The sequence below is a fragment of the Egretta garzetta genome, unplaced genomic scaffold, assembly GCF_000687185.1.
Source record: "Egretta garzetta isolate BGI_Z169 unplaced genomic scaffold, ASM68718v1 scaffold251, whole genome shotgun sequence".
NCBI lineage: Eukaryota > Metazoa > Chordata > Aves > Pelecaniformes > Ardeidae > Egretta > Egretta garzetta.
In genome coordinates, this window is record NW_009258952.1 from 1,587,952 (window position 1) to 1,608,108 (window position 20,157).

A 20,157-nucleotide genomic window follows, 5' to 3' on the forward strand; every position below is an offset into this window, starting at 1 on the left:
GGAAATCAAATTTGTACAAAATAGGTAATTGGAGATTTTAAGATTGCTTTTTAATTTGCTATTCCTTGAGGATCTGTTGTGAATGCACATAAACATTTGTGTCTTCAGCATTCGCATCTGGGCAGTTACACATTCAATTATGAACTATTTATAGGGAATTATTTTGAGAAAAAGAGTTGTTCTTTAATCTGAGACTTAATGTATATCACAGCAAGAAATTCAAGGTTTGTCTATTTTTTTTTACTTCCTGATACTTAAATAAGAGAAGAGAAACTGAGTGTTTCGCACTGGCTACTGATTTAAAGAGAAGGGGCTTGAAATACAGTCTAGAATCTTGAACTTTGGGGAAGGGCTTCACTACTTTGAGAGAGAAAGGGAATGACTCCTCTAGGAAATGCTGAATATTAGTATAAAAGAAACATATCCAGTAATGCTAAACAGACTTGTATGAATGGTGAAAAACTGACAACAAATTGGGTATTCTGCATTGCAAGGTGACAAGTGCTTTTTTCTTTTTGTTTGTGATTTTGTGTTGGCATATCTGCAAAGATTTCTTTTTTAACCTGCCTTATAAATTCACTTGCATGTAACATTCAGTGAAATGCCTTCCGAGTTTATAGTGCCACTTAAAAAATAGATAGTCAGACTGGATGTTTTGTTGTATTTTGGTTTGTTTGCTTTCTAAAAACCAACATAAACCATCAGGTTCTGCTACATCATCCAGAACAAGATGACCATCTTCCTTTGGCTCTCATGGATGACACTTGCGAAAACTGCAAAGTTCCCAAGTATTTTGACAGGATTTTTTTTCCCTCCACATCTAGTAAAAAGCTATGCATTAAAAGCTTGAAAGTGTTAGGATACTTACTTGAGATTTTCACAAGTAATCAACCTTGTAATGGCCAAGTGCCCTTCTCATTCATGCTTGTGTGTCTCAAAGCAAGTATCATCATCAGAAAATTCGGGTCAGCAGGGATTTCAGGAAGTCACCTAGTCCAACCTCCTGCTCCAACCATATGTTAACGTTTCCATTTTACAATTCAGGCAGCTAAGGTACAGGCTTTTAAGTGCCTTTTTGTGTGGCTTCATGCAGATAATCCACCTAATGAAGGAGTCGAGCTCCCCTTTTCTGTAACTGCAAGATCATCCTTCCTTGGAGGGATGGGTATTTTTTCCCCAACAAGGTGGAAAAGAGAATGAATAAATATCTTTAATGCCTTCCTAAGACTAATTGTGACACCAGTTGTGAGCATGAGATACTTAAGATGATAGGAAATATGTTCCTTTGCAACCGTGTCTTCTAAAATTGTTCATTGTTCCTGTATTTTGTTGTGAACAGATAAATTATCATATTATGTTGTTGCATGTTTTCAGACATGCAGGTTGAGCTGCTGCATTAGCAGAATTAGAGAATGAAGTAGAAAACAAACTTAAGAGTCTAAATTTGATAGGATGATAGACATCTTGGTTACTGTTGCTACAGTCCTGAGGACAAGTTTAAGTTTCCCTTTTAACTTGAGGTGATTTATTGGTCCATTTGTCTACACAGGACAGGAAGGGCGCTAAACCCTTTGCTTGGAGATCGTACTAAATATTTGTTACTGCAATGAGGGGAATGCCCAGTCTCTCTTCCTCTTCAGCACAGTTTGATCTCTGAAGTCATGTTCTCTGAGAAGTGAGAGTCCAGGCATTTGATGTTCTCCTGCCTCTTTATAAGCCCCTTCCAATCTTCTGTCTCAGACTGCGCTAATGGAGTTGGCGTGTTCCCCAGAGGTGAATTCCTCCCCTGTTCTCCTCCTGGCAGGACTTGTTTGGTCGACTGTCTTCTCTAATGAGAACATCTATCCGCCTTTGCAGCTTGCTGATTGCCTTTGCAGATTGTTTGTCATATCCAACTGTGAAAGGTCATCTTGAATTAATCAGATGATGTTTACAAAAGCGTGGGAGAAATAAGGAGTTTAGTATGATCTTCAGTTTCCTATTGCTACATACACCCTCTCTACAGAAAACTTGCAGCTATCATTTTGAAGTAGAAAAATGCTATGTAAATGAAGCTTGCTATTTATTTTATTTTAAAACCTTAGTGGAGCTGTGAAGGTTACCCGCCTTACTTCAGATGCCAAGGTAAAGGGCAGCATTAAATTTCGCAGTATCCCACTAAACCCAGGGCAGTGCTTAAGTGATTTTGAGACAGAAGTTTGTCATACTGCAGAATCCTTATTAACCAAGGGCATATGGATATCTCCGTAAGAGCTCTGAAAAAGTGTCTGCAAAAAAGCTGGCAACATGGTGTACTTCACTTTGACCACAAAATGAAACAAAGCCCATCCCTTCTTATCTGTTTGTAAGGATCTCAGTGAATAAGAATGAAAATCTTTGTGAGGCACTGTATCCAAAATAAGTAAGTTTGGAAAACACCGGCATAGTAAATGTTGCTTCTGAGGCATTCAGCCACAGGGCTTTTGTTATTGCTTATAGACTCTGAAATTTTAGAAATGTGAAAATATCTTAACGGAGTCCCCAGCGTTTGAGGTGATTGGTACTTAGGTATGCTGAAATTACAGTAGATGGAACTGTAGAGCAGGGACAGGCTGGTGGCCATCTCGCATGCACATGCAGGAAGGTGGGAAACTAATGGAAATCATGGACACTTTGGAGTTTTGTTTGTTAATTAAATCTGGAAAGAAGAGGTAGATCTAATTAATTAATACAACAATCTATTAATGATACAAGTAATTAATAGACCAGCAGTTACACACTTGCCTGGAGCGTGGATGGTCCTTCTGTTGTGGTATTTGGAGCAAAGATCTGGACTGGGGTCTCCGGTGTACAAGGGAGCTGTCTTAACCATCAAAGTCCTGGCATGTTCAGGGTGCTTCACAGGGCAGCTCTGTGAAGTAATAGTGTCAGGCTAAATGTAGCAGACCTGAAATGAATGTTTTATTACACGCAGGAGAATTTTAATACTGAAATGAAATTAAATTTTAAATTTGATTGTTTACATTTTCTATTTCATCTTGCATAAATACTGCAGACGTTTCTATGTTACGTACTGAGCTGGAAATGTCTTTTGTATTAAAATAGGAGGAGACTTACTTACTATTTTTTACCAATTTTTATGTTTTGGGATGCAAAAATGAAATGAGAGGTTAACGACATTAAGTCTTTCCCTTTTCAGCTTTCTTAATTTGGTCATTTTGAACAAGACTTATACGAGTTAAATAGCTTTCCTACTTCTGAAGCTCAGATGAGTATAAATGTTCAGCTTGAGTAGATGAATTATTAAAAACAATAAGGAAATTTGGATTCCTTACTTTCCCTTTAAATTTGTTGGTATTTTTGGTGCATAAAGGACCTCTGTCTTGGAGAAATGGGTCTGGCCACTCAACTATAAACTGCAATTATCTCTGAGAATTGAGATGTTATCTATACAACAGAGGAGAACATGCTTTGCATCAGCCTCCAGTTCAAACATAAGTGATCAAATGCAACCCAGATCCCTAGGATCTGAGCAGTGAAAGGTCGTCTTGTAAAAAGAGAGTGTTGTTGCTGAGGGACGAATCGCCTTGTCTTGTGGGCAAAAGCAAGCACAGGTCTACCAGCATTTTGGGCAGCTACATCTGTAGAGGTCAGATGTAATCAAAGATGATGTCCCCTGTAGGCAGCAGCATGGAAGTTAACGCAGCCTTTTTGCTCATTGGTATTTTCATCTGTCACTTACCATAATGCATGCTTACTTCCAAAGCAAGTCAACAAGATGAGAAAAAGCTTGGGCTGCTGGTACGGTGGGTGTGAGGGTGTGAGTCATGATGGAGGGACCCAGTGTAGGTCAGGCACGTGTGGAATGGCTTCTGCCTCTCGGAGGATGAGGGTGGAAGGGTGCGTGATGGAGAGCAAGGGATGAACTTTACATTTTTTGAGGAAAATGTGAGAACAAATCTCTGGAAATGGTGGTGGGGTTGAAGGTCCTTTTAGACAGAAGTGTTTTGACCAGCTGTAGCTGGAAACCCTTCAAAACTTATATTCATTAGTTTCAGAAGTGGCGTCTTTTCTGGAGTCCCAGAAAGGAGTAACTGGAAACATCCGAACCGTTAAGAGAATTAAAGAAGGAACTAGGTAGACATTGCTCGTACCCCTCTGATGGGTGGGAGTGTTTAAATAGTTTTACTTTTGTTAACCTTTTGCTAGATGACCTCAAAATATTGTGAAATTTGTATTATCCCCTTGGCACATCATTCTTCTTTTCCCCAGTCCGCCTGTACCCTATCTTCTCTGAAAAAAAGAAAGAAAAATACACTTTTTAACTTCGTAACTTTTTCTACATCGTTTGTGCTCTTAAAGAACAAGCCAAAGCTAAACCTCAGCTGCTTAAGCACTTCCTATAGTGTGAAAATAGCTGATGTGCAATAAAACCTTCTTGTTCCTGTGCCCTTCTGGTTCACTGCTATTAAGCCATGACAAAAATATATTGGATTTTACTATCTTCTGCTTCTTTCATATATAAAAAAAAGTTGCTCAATTACTGCAAAATTGATATTTATTCATGTACCTATACTTTATCTGCTAATTAGTTTATAATTTAATGGAAGACTATGTTAAATAATTGACATAAAGTAAATTAAATGTCTCCAGGAATTCTCTCCCCCATTGCCTCTTTAGGTCCTTCTAGAATAGCTACAGAAAATTGGAGCAAAATGAATTGTAGCCGTGTTTTCTGACCATCGTTATGAAGAAACAGTATAGGCAGTGCTGCATTTTCATCCCTAAATGATTTTCTTGCCTGGTCTCCAGGAATGTAGCTCCGGGCAGCCTTCTGATTAGAGATTGCGTTGTTGGTCCATATGGCCTCCTGGATGTGATTGATTATGCACTATGCATTTCAGTGGTAATGTGTGCATATTTTCATAGCCAAAACTCTCCAGGAGTCTGACTCCGAGATCAAAAGCAGTATCTGCTTAACTACAATATCCTCACTAGGAGGACTTCCCAGTCTCCTTGCAGAGGGAAGAACCTGACGATCAAGTTGTGCTTTTCTGTTTATCCAGAGATGTTGTTTATTCAGAGATTGTCTTCTGTGATGCTTCTCCATCTGCTTCAGAAGGCTTCTCAGCTCTCCTGGGGGGAGCTCCTTTCCTGTATCCCTCACACTTCAGGCAGAGTGGATTCTTGGGGCAACTTCGGAGGGCATCAACTACTTGTTGGTTGCTGAGGCTTTTCAGTCAAATGGGTGAAAACAAAAGGCCAAGAAACCAGGCTGTGCTTCAGATTTACTGACTATAGCTCCATGACCTTCTGAGCTCTCTAGCTTTCCTTCGAGCCCAAATGCACTTCATTGGGGTGTGAGTTTTTCTCCAAGTTTTTTCACCACCCTATAGTTTGAGTGCTTGTCTTAAGTTTTACTATCATCATGCACAGAAAATGAGCAACTTTGGAAGCAGTTGTTTTTCATGCAAGGAGAGTTACTCCCAGAGTCATTACCATACTTCAGGGCTTTTGCAAAAACGTTGGTAGTTGGCAGTACCATGCTTTCAAAAGCAGTTTCTCCAAATATCCACCAGAGCTAATTACTGAAGTAGTAAACTGTTGCTTTGTTTTGCTAGACTACTTTAGTTAAATATGTGTGCAGCTTGATTGGATTTCACCCAAGCAGTCATTAGAGCTTGATTATGTTTAATATTGATGGTAAACTGCTTGTCATGGTCTGTTGCGAAAAGGTGTGGTGCCTTCTAGGATCTGACTCTTAATGGGAAAAAGAGGCTTATCCAAAGAGCAGAGAATTGGTCTGCTAGCAATATCAGTAAAAACTGATACATTTCTTGATGCTGTTTTCTAATACTAAATTTTCTTTGCGTTCTAGAAGGATTATGTATGTGCTTTAAGTTCTAGAGGCCTTTGATCTGCCTGCAGCATGTAAATGCAGTGTAGCAGAAGCTTCTTTGGAAAGTGTAGATTAAATTGCAAATAAAAACTCGGTGGGTAGCTACCGCAGAGACAAACCAGCACTCCCAAGTCGCCTCGCTCATGTGACTGAATCACAGAATCACAGAATCGCAAGGGTTGGAAGGGACCTTGGGAGATCATCTAGTCCAACCCCCCTGCTAGAGCAGGCTCTCCTAGAGCAATCTACACAGGACTTCATCCAGGCGGGCTTTGAATATCTCCAGAGAAGGAGACTCCACAACCTCCCCAGGCAGCCTGTTCCAGTGCTCTGTCACCCTCAAAGTAAAGAAGTTTTTCCTCATATTCAAGGAATGGATGACTGGAATGTCATTTTCCAGATTACTTGTCTGGGTGTGCGTAGTGTTTGTTGCCGTGATAGCTGAACCAGGTTCTGATGATGCTGAAGCAGATGACAGTGTTCGTGACAGCTTGCAAGCTGTTGGAAACTCACCTTTCAAGTGGTGAGATGGTTCAAGCCTCAAGAGTGCTGGGAAAGAGAGGACACACTCAGTAGGACTGTCCCATTCAAAGGGTGGCTGAACATAGGGGTGGTTGAGCTTGTTATAAATAAGATTGGATTTCATAGCCGGGTGGCACAGACTTGGGCATTAGCATTCAGAAGTCCCCACTGCCAGAGAGCCACAGTGGTATGTTGGGTAGGATAATTTGTTGAAAAAGGTGCAACATCCCCTGCTGTAGAAAAATTTACTCTGAAAGTGTGCACAATGTATCTTTATTTTTCAGTGGACTTTTGTCGGTTCCCCCATTTTTAACGGTTGGACTTGATGATCTTAAAGGTCTTTTCCAACCTAAACAATTCTGTGATTCTATGATTTCTCTTCTTTGTGTTGTACTGTGAACATACCTGAGTGTTTTGAGATACCTTGTACTTAAACTGTATTACTGATGTTCCTACAACCATCATGTTCGATCAGTTGCAGCTTGTAGAGGAACCAGTTACGTCACTGCCACAATTTATTCTTTCATCACCGGTTTTAGATATGCTGTCTGGCCTCTCCAGCAGGATTTTGCCAGCATAATATTCATGTTAAAGTGTGAATTTTGGATGGGTTAACATTACTCTTGAACTATTTTTTCCCAGTAATGTTCAAAGCAGAAGGAATATTAATCTCATTAATAAAGCAAAGTCCTTTTTCTGTTCTTTACTCATAATGTTTTGCATCTGATTGTGATTTTCATGCAATTTGGTATAATGGCAACTACATGTGGTTGTGGGCTTTGAGCCTGATTTACTATACTTGATCCTGTGAGAGCAGGGTATGATTTCAGAGTGATGGACCTAGCAAGAATGCGGATGAAGCTTTTTTCTTATAAATAAGTGGCTTTCTGTTTGGTGGGTGTTTTTGTAGCAACCGGTCAGCACACGGACCTCTTAGTTCATTGTTCCTGGGTTTCCATAATTTTCAACTTTCACCCTGTCTTCTGATGTATGCAGTAGCATTAATATTAGGAGAGAGAACTTCTAACATGAGCTGAGCCATCTGGATTTCTGGCCAGTGTTACTGTCCACTTTTTCTAAGTGTGGACTTGCAGTGGCGTTCCCAGGGAATGAAATTCCGGTGAAAAATGAAAGCATGAGAATTTGATTGTGCAGTTAAATGTAGTAATGCTAAGTTGTTCTACTGCCTGACATTGAGGCCTGTATTATTTTAGGTAATTACTATTTTCAAAAGATTTTGCTTGTGCGTGTATACATACACACACACACACACATACATATGTATATATATACACATAAAAATAAGTTTCCCATTTCTCTAGAAAATCCCATATTCAAAGCATTGCTGAGAAAGATTTGTCTTCATCTATAGAAGTATGACTACTTCTCTTTATAATCTTCTTCCACTGGTAGCCAAGACAAAAGGCTAAGTAATTTTATCTGTATGATGGAAGTTGCCAATGGACAATGATCTCATTACCAAGCAAATATCAATGAATTCCCCTAATGTGGTGCAGAGGAAAAATGTGTCCTTAATCTGCAGCATCCATTAGGCTCTGGTTCTTGAAGAGCTGCATTCAGTCAGCGTTGCTGCTTTATCTGTTAGCCATTGCTGTGAATGCACGGCTTGTTCTCAGCTCTTCAGTTCCCTTAAAAAATGGAGTGTAATTTCAAAACACTCTTCAACAGCAGGCAATATTCAATAAGAGTAATTTCTTTGTGGTTTGTGTTAGCTGTGGCACAAAAAAAATTCCTCTTGAAATGCCATCTGTGCTGAGAAAAAGAAAGAAGTCAGTGGGTACATGGTTTATAACTTGTGTATCTATGAAACATGCAAGAATGGGTTACCATGTATATAGTTACATGGATCACATACATCATAGCTCTGTTCATAGCTATAGTTTTATTTAAATGCTATAAAATTAAACTATTCTAGTTTATGGAGTGGTATTCAATGTTGTATTGCTGAGGCCAGGAAGGAGATGAAACTTGCCTTTCTGAGAGAATTTGTATCACTGATTGTTATTTGTAAAATATTTTTAGAAATTTCTGTCTTCTAGCATCATCTCCCTGAAAGCATTCATTTTGCACTTTTTAAAAAAAGGAGGTAGAAAGTGTGACTTTTCTCCATTTATAGTAATATGCTTGCATTATGTGTACAAGGGTTTTTCAGTAGTTGGTTTGTATCCCTAAGACAGCTACACTACAATGAAACTCATCTAACTCCATTGATTTTATGAGGTATGTAAAATGTATAATTGGTTTGTATAGATGAAAGGCTATTTTTAAGGTGCCTTTTATTAATTTCTATAAGAAAGATTTCCTAATCTCTATTATATTGGTTTATATGCATCAGATACCTGTTTTGTCTATTACTACTTCAGTTTTTGTGATAACAGGAGTGTTGTCAAAGGATGGAGGACTTAATCACTTTGAAATATCAATATCTAGATTGATATGTATGTAAATTAGATTTTTTTTTCTAACAGGTTATTTTTATTTGAAGCAGAACCACATCTTCTTGTGGTTTTAGTCATCTGCATGGTTTACTGTAATCTGCATGAGTGGCTGCTTTTTGGAAGTTTGCAAGAGTTAACCTGTTGTGTTCAATGTATTTTTAATACACGTTAAATGATTAGTTCACAGTTTTCTCGAGTCAGCAATAAAAAATAGCTTTTGTTCTTCAAGTACACTAGTCAAGCTCACTATACAAGGAGTTTTGTGATTTTGTGCGGGTCTGTATTTTAAATTCCGCCTTGGGAATTCCCGCAGGTGGTCTGATACCGTGTCTGCCAGGTACCCTTGGGCTGCATATGCTTGGTACCCAGTGAGCGGAACAGAGGTAGTAGCGTCTTCAGTGGATGAGGAGGAAGGTGCACGTGAAACATGAACTTCTGGTATTAGTGGTCCTGGCAGAGAAAGTACATCCCAAAGTACCTTGCTCTTCCATCCATAGAGTAAAAGATGAAATGAGATGAGACATTTTGCTAAAAATATTTAACATTTGCAAGCAGATGTATGTTTACGCTTTGTATAGAACCAACATTTAGAAACATAACTTCATTCTCATTTTGGGATAAAACATTCACTGTTAGTGGGTGTGTATGTGAAATGGTTTGTTTGATAACCACATCTTCAAAACAGCCTCCTTGGAGAACTGAGGGAAAAAGTATGGAATAACGTTGCCAGAATACAGTAGCAGAGTGTTTCTTTAATTATATATTATACTGAATTCTAGGTGTCTGAGAGTTGTCCTTGCTTCTCTCCAGGAGCACACCAGAAGCCCGCACATGACTGGACACCTGAGCTGTGTTGTCCTACAGAAATAGCTGTCCTCTGCAGCGTCAACGTTGGCATACTGCATTGATGCTGCTGCTGTGTTGACACATGGATGTTTTTAGTAATAGCAGTATTCCAGATGGTGAATGGAGTCAGTAGCCAATCGATGCTTTCAGGAAGTTATTCTTATGTTGTGATACTGTTGTTCTTCATTTGATTTAGTTTGTTACCCAAAATTTAATGTCTTGGCCATTTCTTTGAGGAGTTGCAGAGGGTGTGATATGTCTACCCACAGCAGATGTACCATCATTATGGTCAGCTTTATACTGAAGTAAAGCCTGTGTTTAGGTAATGCTTTCCCCAGGAAATCCCCTGTTAAAATACTTTGTAGTCTTTTACTTAATTTTGTGTGTGAAGGACATTCTTAGTTCCATACTGTGCTCCCAAACTTAAGCTCCCTGCTGTGTCTGTGTGCTTTCTCCCTTTATCTTAATTTGGATCATTGCTTTTGTTTTCACTGTGAATGTCCGATTCCTTCCTCCCTTGAAGCTGAGACAGGCAGTGAAGTAAGACTTAAAAAAAGGATTTAGGGCTTTCGGACTTTCCCCCCACCCACACACAGAGTGCCCCATACTGCATGGAGCGGGAAGCAATGTGTACCTGACAGATTGGTGCAGGGCGATTCCTCACCTGGCTGGGTGAGGAGGGAGAAGATGCTGTGAAGAGGATGTGCTGGGCCTGTTTTGATATTTCTTTCTAACGAAGAGTGTCTGTGAAGAAAGGTTTGATGCCAGTAAGTGTGCTGATGATTTAGAGAAAAGTATTACGCTGCTTCTTCCTAGCTTGTTAACTCCTGAGAACTGCATCCTGAGGTCATGGATCTTTGTTTTGTTAATGTCCTCTTGGATTAAATTACTTGGCCTTCTCTTCCCTCTTCTCTCTCCTCTCCTCTCTAAATTTGCAGTAGCGGGACTATTAGTATGGAGCATGCTCATGCTATCTCTTGCTTCTCGATGTTGCTTAGTTTATTTTACATAATGGCGGTTGCTTTTATAGGGTTCACCGGGCCCTTGGCTCCAAGATTACAGATGTGTAATTCTCACTGCAAGTGCAGGGTAGCTGTTAAATACTATTTTTAATGTATATATGTAATCAGAGCGTAAACATGTCTTTGTGTGACATACTTGTGCACTCATCTCTGATATCCTGTGAAATATCTTGCTGATATTTAACCTTCCTAAACTAGTGTTTCTACTTTTGGTACTTAGCTAGAGTACTTCTAGATCACAGAAATAACAGTAACAGCAATAGTAAAAATCTAATCGATGTTGAAAGCCCTTTAAAACATGTCACATAAAAAGGCTTGTGGTTACACTTATTTATATTTTGTGGTATATATGATGTTGACAGAAGTTCAAAGTCTTACAAATGAAGATACATTACTATCTCTTGCTAACATCTGAAGCAAATATATGGAGGGGAATGCAGCAATTTTGTCGTTTCATTATGTTTTGATCTGAGTAAGAAGCTTGGAGAGAAAATCTCCGTTGAATGGATAATACGAGTCTTGCCAAAATAAACTGGGTATGTACTGCACTTAGAATAAATCATTAACATTAAAGCAGTACAAACCCAAGCTTTCACATCTTAAATTAAGTCATAATGTGTAACATTAGTAAGTATGGTTTTTATTGGTCCCACAGATGGAAGCTTTGAAATACATTATGCAGCAAATGTTCTTGGTTATGTTCAGGGGCTTTTTTTTTTTCTTTTTTCTTGTGATTTTTTTTTTGTGGGGGGAGGCAACCTGTTGTGCAGACATCCAGATATTATTAATAGAGTTGCCTGTCATTATTATGGCAAAGGAATGGAAGAGGAAGCGTATCTGTGGTGTGGTGGGGTGGGGTTTCCTTCTGCGAGACAAGGATTGAGGAGGTCTCGGCAGCTGCTGCTCCTCAGCGTCATGGTTGCAGCTGAGCCTCCACAGCGGTAGATGCTGCCCTCATTTCACCTGTGAAATCACCTCGAGATCATAGAATCATAGAATGTTTTGGGTTGGAAGGGACCTTTAGAAGTCATCTAGCCCAACCCCCCTGCAGTGAGCATGGACATCTTCAACCAGATCAGGTTGCTCAGAGCCCCATCCAAATGGACCCTGAATGTTTCCAGGGATGGGGCCACCACCACCTCTCTGGGCAACCTGTTCCAGTGTTTCACCACCCTCATTGTAAAGAATTTCGTCCTTATATCCAGTCTAAATCTACCTTCCTTTAGTAGATGGAGAGGGAGGGGACTGCTTGGGTACAGCTGAGGAGACCCTGGCTCCCAGGTAGTTTTTATGGTATGCGTCTGGGAAAATACAGCCCTCATAAAAGAGCTCCAATTCATCACAGTCCTTCAGTGCCATTTGTGCCTTTTAAAGCACTGTTGGCTCTACTGTTACTTGCCTCTCTGTGGTCCTAGAAGTATGGCTTATTTACCTGCTATCACATATATCAGAAACAGGAAATATGGAAGGTAAAATCTTCAGTCAGACTTCAAAACTGAAAACAACCTGTCCTTCTGTCTATCCTTCTAGTGAGGGGCAAATATTAGGCCATTCTATGCTTTTCTTACCTACTTTTTTAAATTAAAGTTTGTCCGAGCTAAATGTATCCCTTGATGTCATGGGAACTTACAAAGCATCTGGCCTAGATTGCCCTCCTGCTTTGTGAAAATCTCATGTTGACTCACTGTGCTGTACAGCCTCCCACCTACCCATCTACTGCTGCCTATTCTCTTCCTCCCACTTGTTCTCCCCGTGCTGTTCTTCTGTGGGTATGCCTCTGCTCCAGCCATCCCTTAAAAACACCAGCGACTCTCCAAACCTCACCTTCTTTCAAATACATTTATCACAGTTGGACTTCTAAAATCTTCCCTTCAGTCCCAGTGAGGAATAGATTCTTCTTCCTCTCCAAAAGATACAATTATCAAATACTCTGAAATGACTCTCTCCTCAATCTTCTGCGCTGTATTCTGTAAACGATGTTTGGGATAACTTGTGTTGTGTTGATTAAGGAATTACATGGTTAAAAGATCCTGTTCTCATATAATGCACTGAATGTATTTGTGTGTCTGGAAAATATCCAGGTAACCTTTGCCTGCCCTACCACATTGGGAAGGAAGGCTCCTGAGAGCAGTGCAAGCTTGTGGAGGGAAGGAAGTAGCTGGGAGAAAGCAAATCTGGCTAACTAAACATGTGACGCCGCCAATTGTCATTTTTTCACTACTATTTTTGTGAAGTTACCAACATTTGTTATATAAGCTGATTATATCCAATTTTTGTTTTGGGGGTGGGGAACGGTGAACAACAGACTGAAGTTCAAAATCTGCTTAGCTTGGTGGTATCTTATTTCTGTGATCTAGCCAAAAGTAACAAACTTTCATAAGGAAGGGCAGGTGTGTATACACGCTAAGATATGTTTCCATACAACACTAAATCACCAGTGGGGTAATTACAATTTGCTGAGTAACGCCTGTGGTGAGGCCACAAACAACATGCACGTTATTTTCTTTGTATAAGCAGTGATGGACAAATTGTTACCAATTTCTGTGAACAGTACAACCTAAAGAAAACACTAGACTTTGAAAAAGCTTATCTTTCTAGTTAAAAAAAGAAAAACAAACAAACAGAACAAAACCCCCTAAAAAACCCCAAACAAAACCAACCAAAAAAGAAACCTCAAACCAAAAACCCACAAGCCAAGTGAAAGGTAGACAACAGAGAGCCTGGAGAACAACCATTATGAAAAGAAGGCTAATTTCCTCTGTTCCTAAACCAGTTTTGTCAGTATATATTGCTAAGTTTAATGAGTTATTTTCTATTTACACTATACTTAAGCCCAAAACATGCAGAATTATCTTTAGACCATTACAGGAGCCAGTTCATAGGGGTATGAGGACCCCTGTTCTGCACAAAAGTGAGTGGCTACCTGTTACAGAAGTTATGTTTTAGGGGGTTGAGGGCACCTTGGTTCCTCCCTGCATACACAACCAGGCCCTTTTTAGGCTATCGGAAAGCTTTGTTCATTATCCAGGAGGGCAGCTACCTCTAGAGGACAGGAACTGGAGTGGAGTGAGCAATGCCAAGCTGCACATGTAATGGGCTGCTCTTGCAACTAGTGTAGCATCATAGAATGTTTTGGGTTGGAAGGGACATTTAGAGGTCATCTAGTCCAACCCCCCTGCAGTGAGCACGGACATCTACAACCAGATCAGGTTGCTCAGAGACCCGTCCAACCTGGTCTTCAATGTTTCCAGGGATGGGGCCTCCATTCCACTCTGGGCAACCCATTCCAGTGTTTCATCACCCTCATTGTAAAGAATTTCTTCCTTATGTCTAGTCTAAACCTAACCTGTTTTAGTTTAAAACCATTACCCCTTGTCCTGTCACAACTGGCCCTGCTAAAAAAATTGTCCCCATCTTTCCTATAGGCTCCCTTTAAGTACTGAAAGGCTGCAATCAGGTCTCCCCGCAGCCTTCTCTTCTCCAGGCTGAACAAGCCCAGCTTCCTCAGCCTGTCCTCATAGGAGAGGTGCTCCAGCCCTTGCATCATTTTTGTAGCCCTCCTCTGGACCTGCTCCAACAGGTGCGTGTCCTTCTTGTGCTGAGGGCTCCAGAGCTGGACGCAGTACTCCAGGTGAGGTCTCACCAGAGCAGAGTAGAGGGGCAGAATCACCTCCCTCGACCTGCTGGCCACGCTTCTTTTGATGCAGCCCAGGGTACGGTTGGCCTTCTGGGCTGCGAGCACACGTTGTCAGTTCATGTCCAGCTTTTCATCCATGAGTACCCCCAAGTGTAGCTCCAGGGAAGCAAATTGGCTCTGCTACCATACATCTTCCTTAATTGATTTCAATGAAAACAAGGTCTGACCATCATCTGCAGTACCCGACATGCCTATAAAAAGTTGTGGGATTTATAAAAGATCATAGAATCATAGAATGTTTTGGGTTGAAAGGGACCCCTAGAGGTCATCTACTCCAACCCCCCTGCAGTGAGCAGGGAAAGATGTTACAGAAAGCTATGCTGTGATGGTGGAGATTTATTTATATCCTTGAAACATCTGTGTATGTATGTACATAGAGTAAGTTGTTATTTTGTGTTAGAGTTTATCTTGACGGGAAAGCTGGATATGCTGTCATTACCTCAGAGCCTTATCTTGTTGATAAAGAGAGTTGCTGTTGTTTTAATGGAAAATATTTGAACAGATTTTAACAACCTCAAACTCATACCATGTTCTGTTTAAAAAATATGCTGAATACTTTCCCAAACTCTATCTTTTAGGAGATGCATGACTGCATGTTTTATTTCTGGTGTGTTGCCAGGTTTCCCATATCATCATCTATGCCAAATAATTGCTCACTTATTATACTGGTAACTTAAATACTGTTGGCTCAGAGATGTGTCTAGAAGATATGATAGATATTGGCATATTTTGATTTATAACTTTGGAACAGCAAAAATACAGGTGGAAGGTCCTCCATGGGTCATACAGGTCTTCACTTGCCCCCCAGCAAGATCAGTTCTATGTGTCCCTTTTGATAACTGTTTGTCTAATCCGTTCTTAAGAGTCAATAACTATTGACAAGTCGTCATTCAGAAGGGCAGTCAGTTCCAGGGTTTAGATATTTGTATTGCTAGAATTTTTTCCGATTACAGCTAAAACCTCCCTCATTGCTTTTTACATCCATTGCTTCTTCCCTGTACCCCAGTGGGCCTGAAGAACAATATAGCCCCTTCTGTGTTTTTTATTTTCCCCCTATCATTTTATATAGTGGAAGACAGTCTGTTTTGGTGAGTGGAAGGGACACCTTTTATCCAATTGCTATTTAATATGGGTTGCGTGAATAAAGTTGAAAATGAGCATCCTGTGGGTGAATATCCCATTTCATGGTGGCACAGATGTTCAGGCTCTGGCCTTTTGTCAAGGGCAAGAGATTGGGCACCCTCCAAGGAACCGGATGATCAGATTGGGGATGGTATGGGAAAGAGGGGGACTGATGCCTGTCAGCAGAGACACATGGTGACAGAAGCCCTTGAGCACATCACAAGCAGGAACTGAAGATGCCTGTGGCTTCTGTGTTGCTTATGAGGAATTTGTGGATAGTGTCCTTTAAGCATCAACATTTGGTGTGGCTTTGTTACTACTTTTTCCTCCCCTGCCTCTATTCTCCAATTTTAACACAGAAGGTAAAATAGTGGTGAAGAAGACTAGAGAAGCTCCACAGCTGGTCAAATTGAGTACTTCTGTGAGGTTAGTGAGTAGAATAAATTGGTGAGACTGCTGGCGTTTTCACGTGGTAATAGAAGTAACAGGTTCTGAAAACCAAATCCAGCATTTGTTTTCTGGGAAAGGGAGCGTAATATTTTCCACATTAATGCATTGTATGGGCTCAAGCATTGGACCCCACCCAATCTGCTGTAGTTCATGCATGGCTGGAAGCCCAGAAATGCCACTTTTGTCCACTGAAGGATGGCACTAAAGCTAATTTAGAGAAGGCGTATCTGTTGTTCACTTGTAAAAGCAATAGTCTTATCACTACTGCTAGCTCTGCAATTTAAACAGTCATTGCTTTTTTATAACGCTTAATATACTTCAGCTGCTCCTTCTGCCTGCATCTCCTTCCCTCAGTGCTCCCCAAAATGTACATAGGCTCCTGACAATAGAGTGCTGCTGGAGGTAGGGAGGCTTGGTTTGAGGATTTGGTTTGAACACAGTTTGTTTACAGCAGGTATAAAGCAGATGCGTTGTTTTATGCTCAAAAGGAAGGGGGTGGTTGGCAACCATCCATCCATGTGGCTTTGAGACGTGATTACTATTTGTTTGAATAGTGATGCACTAGCTAGGTTTTGACAAACTAGGTTGCAAAACAGTGGTGATAAAGCATTAATTCTATGTAAGTTTATATATGTATAGTACATATAAAATATGTATGCATATCTGTAGAGCCTTGTGAACATGAATTCAAAAAGTCTGGGGTGTAGATGAGCCTCAGAGGTCATTTCTATTTTCCATTCCCCTCCCAAGGACACTTTAATTGTTACTCTGTGGGAATTGGGTTGAGGTTAGACCTGCGGATGATTGTACGGATGACCCTCTGTTAAGAGTGAAGGACCGTTTCCTACTGAGTATTTTCAGGTGCATCATCCAGTTGAAACACATCGCATCCAAAAATTAATCACTCTGAGAATGGCTGCTTTGCTAACTACACTTGATATGAATGGTTTCCTATGTACTTCACCTTGACCATGTGTGTGTGCACGATTATGTACTTATGGTACTGCAGTGCATCTTATTAGCATGCTGTATAATTTAGAAGAGAAGATGCTTTCTGCTTTTTAACTGAACTTCATGCATGCACAGGGAAAAATTTTGGGGAAAAAAAAATTACTCAGATGGTGATACCTTCAAAATTTATCAAGTCTGCTTCAGTGTGCGCAGGATAGCAGCTGTGCTGACAATAAAAATAATAATGCTTAGTACAGCACCTTTATGATTCAGTGCTGTACAGAGATTAAAATGTTCTGAAATAACAGAGAACAGTAAGCAAAACCACTTTAAAGATGTTCAAGAAGTGATACAGCAGGAGGAAGTGGCTGCCCAGCAAGGCAGGGGCTGTACCAGGATTAGAAGTGGGGACTTCCTGACTAACAGCCCAGCCAGGTTCTGTTTCTAACTTTTATGACCCATTTGTACTTCCCATCTGCGGTCTCTTGCCTCAAAGTCAAGTTGAAAACCAGGGAAAAACCTCTGATCTAACCCCAAAGCAAAATACCTTTTACTCCATATAAAAGCTTGCATCCCCTCTTATAAAAAAATCTATGTTGTTACTGCTTTGTATGCATAATGGCCTTAACAAAAAAAAAAAAAAAAGGCCATGATTCTGTTAGATGTTAAAATGCTTTTTCTATTCTCATATTTGGATTCAAAGGATGGTCAAAAGCATGCATCCTTAAAATGTCATTTATTTATTTAAAACCTTTCATGTGAAGTGTGGCTTTTAAAGGTGTTGAGCACCCAGACTTCCAGTTGTCTGGGACGTTTTGTGGTGAGACCTGTGCATGAATTTGTCCAACTGGGAATAACCCACTTCCTGAAAATATTGGGGTATGTGATTTGTCCAGATGGACACAACAGATTTGTTAGCCTTGGTAGTGGATTCTGACTGTCTGTCCTGGTGCATGTAGCAGTTTTTGGCTATTGCCAGTCTCTGGTCAGTACAGATGAGGTGTTAAACAGCAAATTTTAATAGCAGTCTGCAGATGAAAAACTGATATTTTATTTTTTCATCTGGTTTAAAGCTAATTTTGCAGTCAGTTGGTCTTCAAACAGAAGAGTGTCTCTCTCAGTAGTAGAGATTTAAAAGAAGAATAAAAGCATCAGTCATTCTTTTTTCGTAGCTTACTTTATGAAGAGCTTACCATCTGTGATACCAACCCTTATACCTCACTTACCACAAATATAAAAGCAAATAGCAAAAGGATACATTTTTCAGGTAAGAAAACACATGTTCATGAGTTTGATGTTCTCTACAGCTCAGGCCACAGGAGTGAGCTGGGTGACTCCTCAGCTGCTAGGAGATGGGGGGTTCAAAGCACCTGTGCTGTGCTTTCAGGAGTTACACACTTAGCAACCTAAGCCTCATGAAGAATTACTAAAAACAGGATTTAGGCTCCCAAGTCACTCTGGCTCTTGAGGAAAACCTCAAGGGAAATGGACTGCACATAATCTCTTAGCTCCAATGATTAATTACATGCAATTTATTTGCTTTCAATTAAATAAAAAACAACAGAGGAAACACCTGTGGACACTGATAATCTTTGGAGTCTGACGGTGCTTGTAGAAGAGGTTACAGCTGCCAGAGATTATTTCAGCTGGCTAAATTAGCACTGCCTATTGTAATTGAAATGCATTACAGAAGTGAGGTGCAAGCAGCCCTGCTGGGGGGACATGCAGCCCATCACCTCCGAGGAGCACGGAGGGCTGGCCACTTTCTACAGCTGACACTCCGCAGCCTTTGAAAATCCTCATAAGAGGAAGGTGGGGCTCAGACTTCAGGAGTTTTTTTCAATCACATTAATTCTCAATGAGATTTTTAAGAACAAGTAAGTCACATTTAGTCATTGCAGATTTTATATGCACATAAAATTTTTTAGTATAACATATGGCAAAAAAATGGTTTTGTTTTTATAGGTGTAGGGCTCAAACTGCTGAACAGATTTAGCTAAAATGCTCCAGATAAACAACCTGCCTGTCTCTCTGGGTCAAACCCAAACTCACAAATGTTTGGGCAGAACTGAATTTGTTTGAGAGGGTTTTTAGAGGAGCTTAAAAAGGTAGGGTACCTTTTAAACTTTGAGCTGAGGGTGTGATTCACATATAACTGTTACCAATGGCTTATTAAGTAAATTGTGGGTCTAGGAATGTTGTCACTGAGGGATGGGCGATACCTGGGAAGGGAGGAGGCAGTGCCCATGGTGAGCGGTCTGGCTTAGCCGTTGGACAAAAGCCTGAAAGGCATTGAGGCACTAATCCCCCGCTTGTAGAGCTTCTTTAAAAATCAGTGTAACTGATTCGGAAGCTGGAATTGATTTGGAAGTGGTTTTGGGAGGTTTTGCAAGGACTTGCCATGCAGCTCCACACAGGTCACTGTGCCCTGCCAGCCGCAATGCGAGGTGCACGAGTACCCTGGAGGTCTGAGGCCATTGGGTAGTTGAAGCTAAATCAAGGGCTAGGTAATTGAGATCTGCTGCATTGCATCATAAATATTTTTTCTCTTACTGTGCGCCCTTATCTTAAGGCTGGAGATGTAAGAGAGAAGGTGAAGAAGAACTTCTTCTCAAAGCTGTATGGGCAATAAAAATTTTTGTGCATTTTTCTGCATTTCTCAACTGTATAATAATTTAAAAACTCTTGTTCTAATTTTCCCATCTTACTTTTGGCTTATTCAGATCTTCCTTTGTTTGCTGCCTCTCCAGTTGTGATACAGCTGCAAATTTGGTCATGCTTTAAGCTTTAATGCTTTGTAGAGAATGGTTTTTAGGTTAATTTGCTGAAAAATAGCTTCTGGGAGACTTAAAATGGGCTATATGGCATGTGTGCATATTTTAAAAGTATATATAAATAAATGAAACAGTACTACAGAAAATACATGTCAATCACAGTCACAGTGGTAAAAATGTCTCTGTACAGCATCAGTGCTTCCTACGCCTTATGTTGCCGGTCTCTCGCAGTGCTTTGCTTTTGGTAAGCAAGGCTCTCCAGACTAAGCATCCCATCGGAAGGATCGAATAGCAGGGAAATGGTTAAAAGACTCTAATCTCGGTCAATAAACTACTCTTTCCTGTTCCACATAGTGGAAACCTCTGAGTCCAAAGAAAACAAAATTGTAGTTGAAATGCGTCGGTCTGCTGCTAGTCGAAGGAAGTGGAGCTAAAT

General features: G+C 40.3%; 1 protein-coding gene across 1 annotated transcript in view; it reads left to right on the forward strand.

Annotated features, from left to right (window-relative positions):
- Positions 1-20,157, forward strand: part of ZNF704 (zinc finger protein 704) — a 73,066-nt gene that overhangs the window by 914 nt on the left and 51,995 nt on the right. The gene's annotated exons all lie outside the window — the stretch shown is intronic.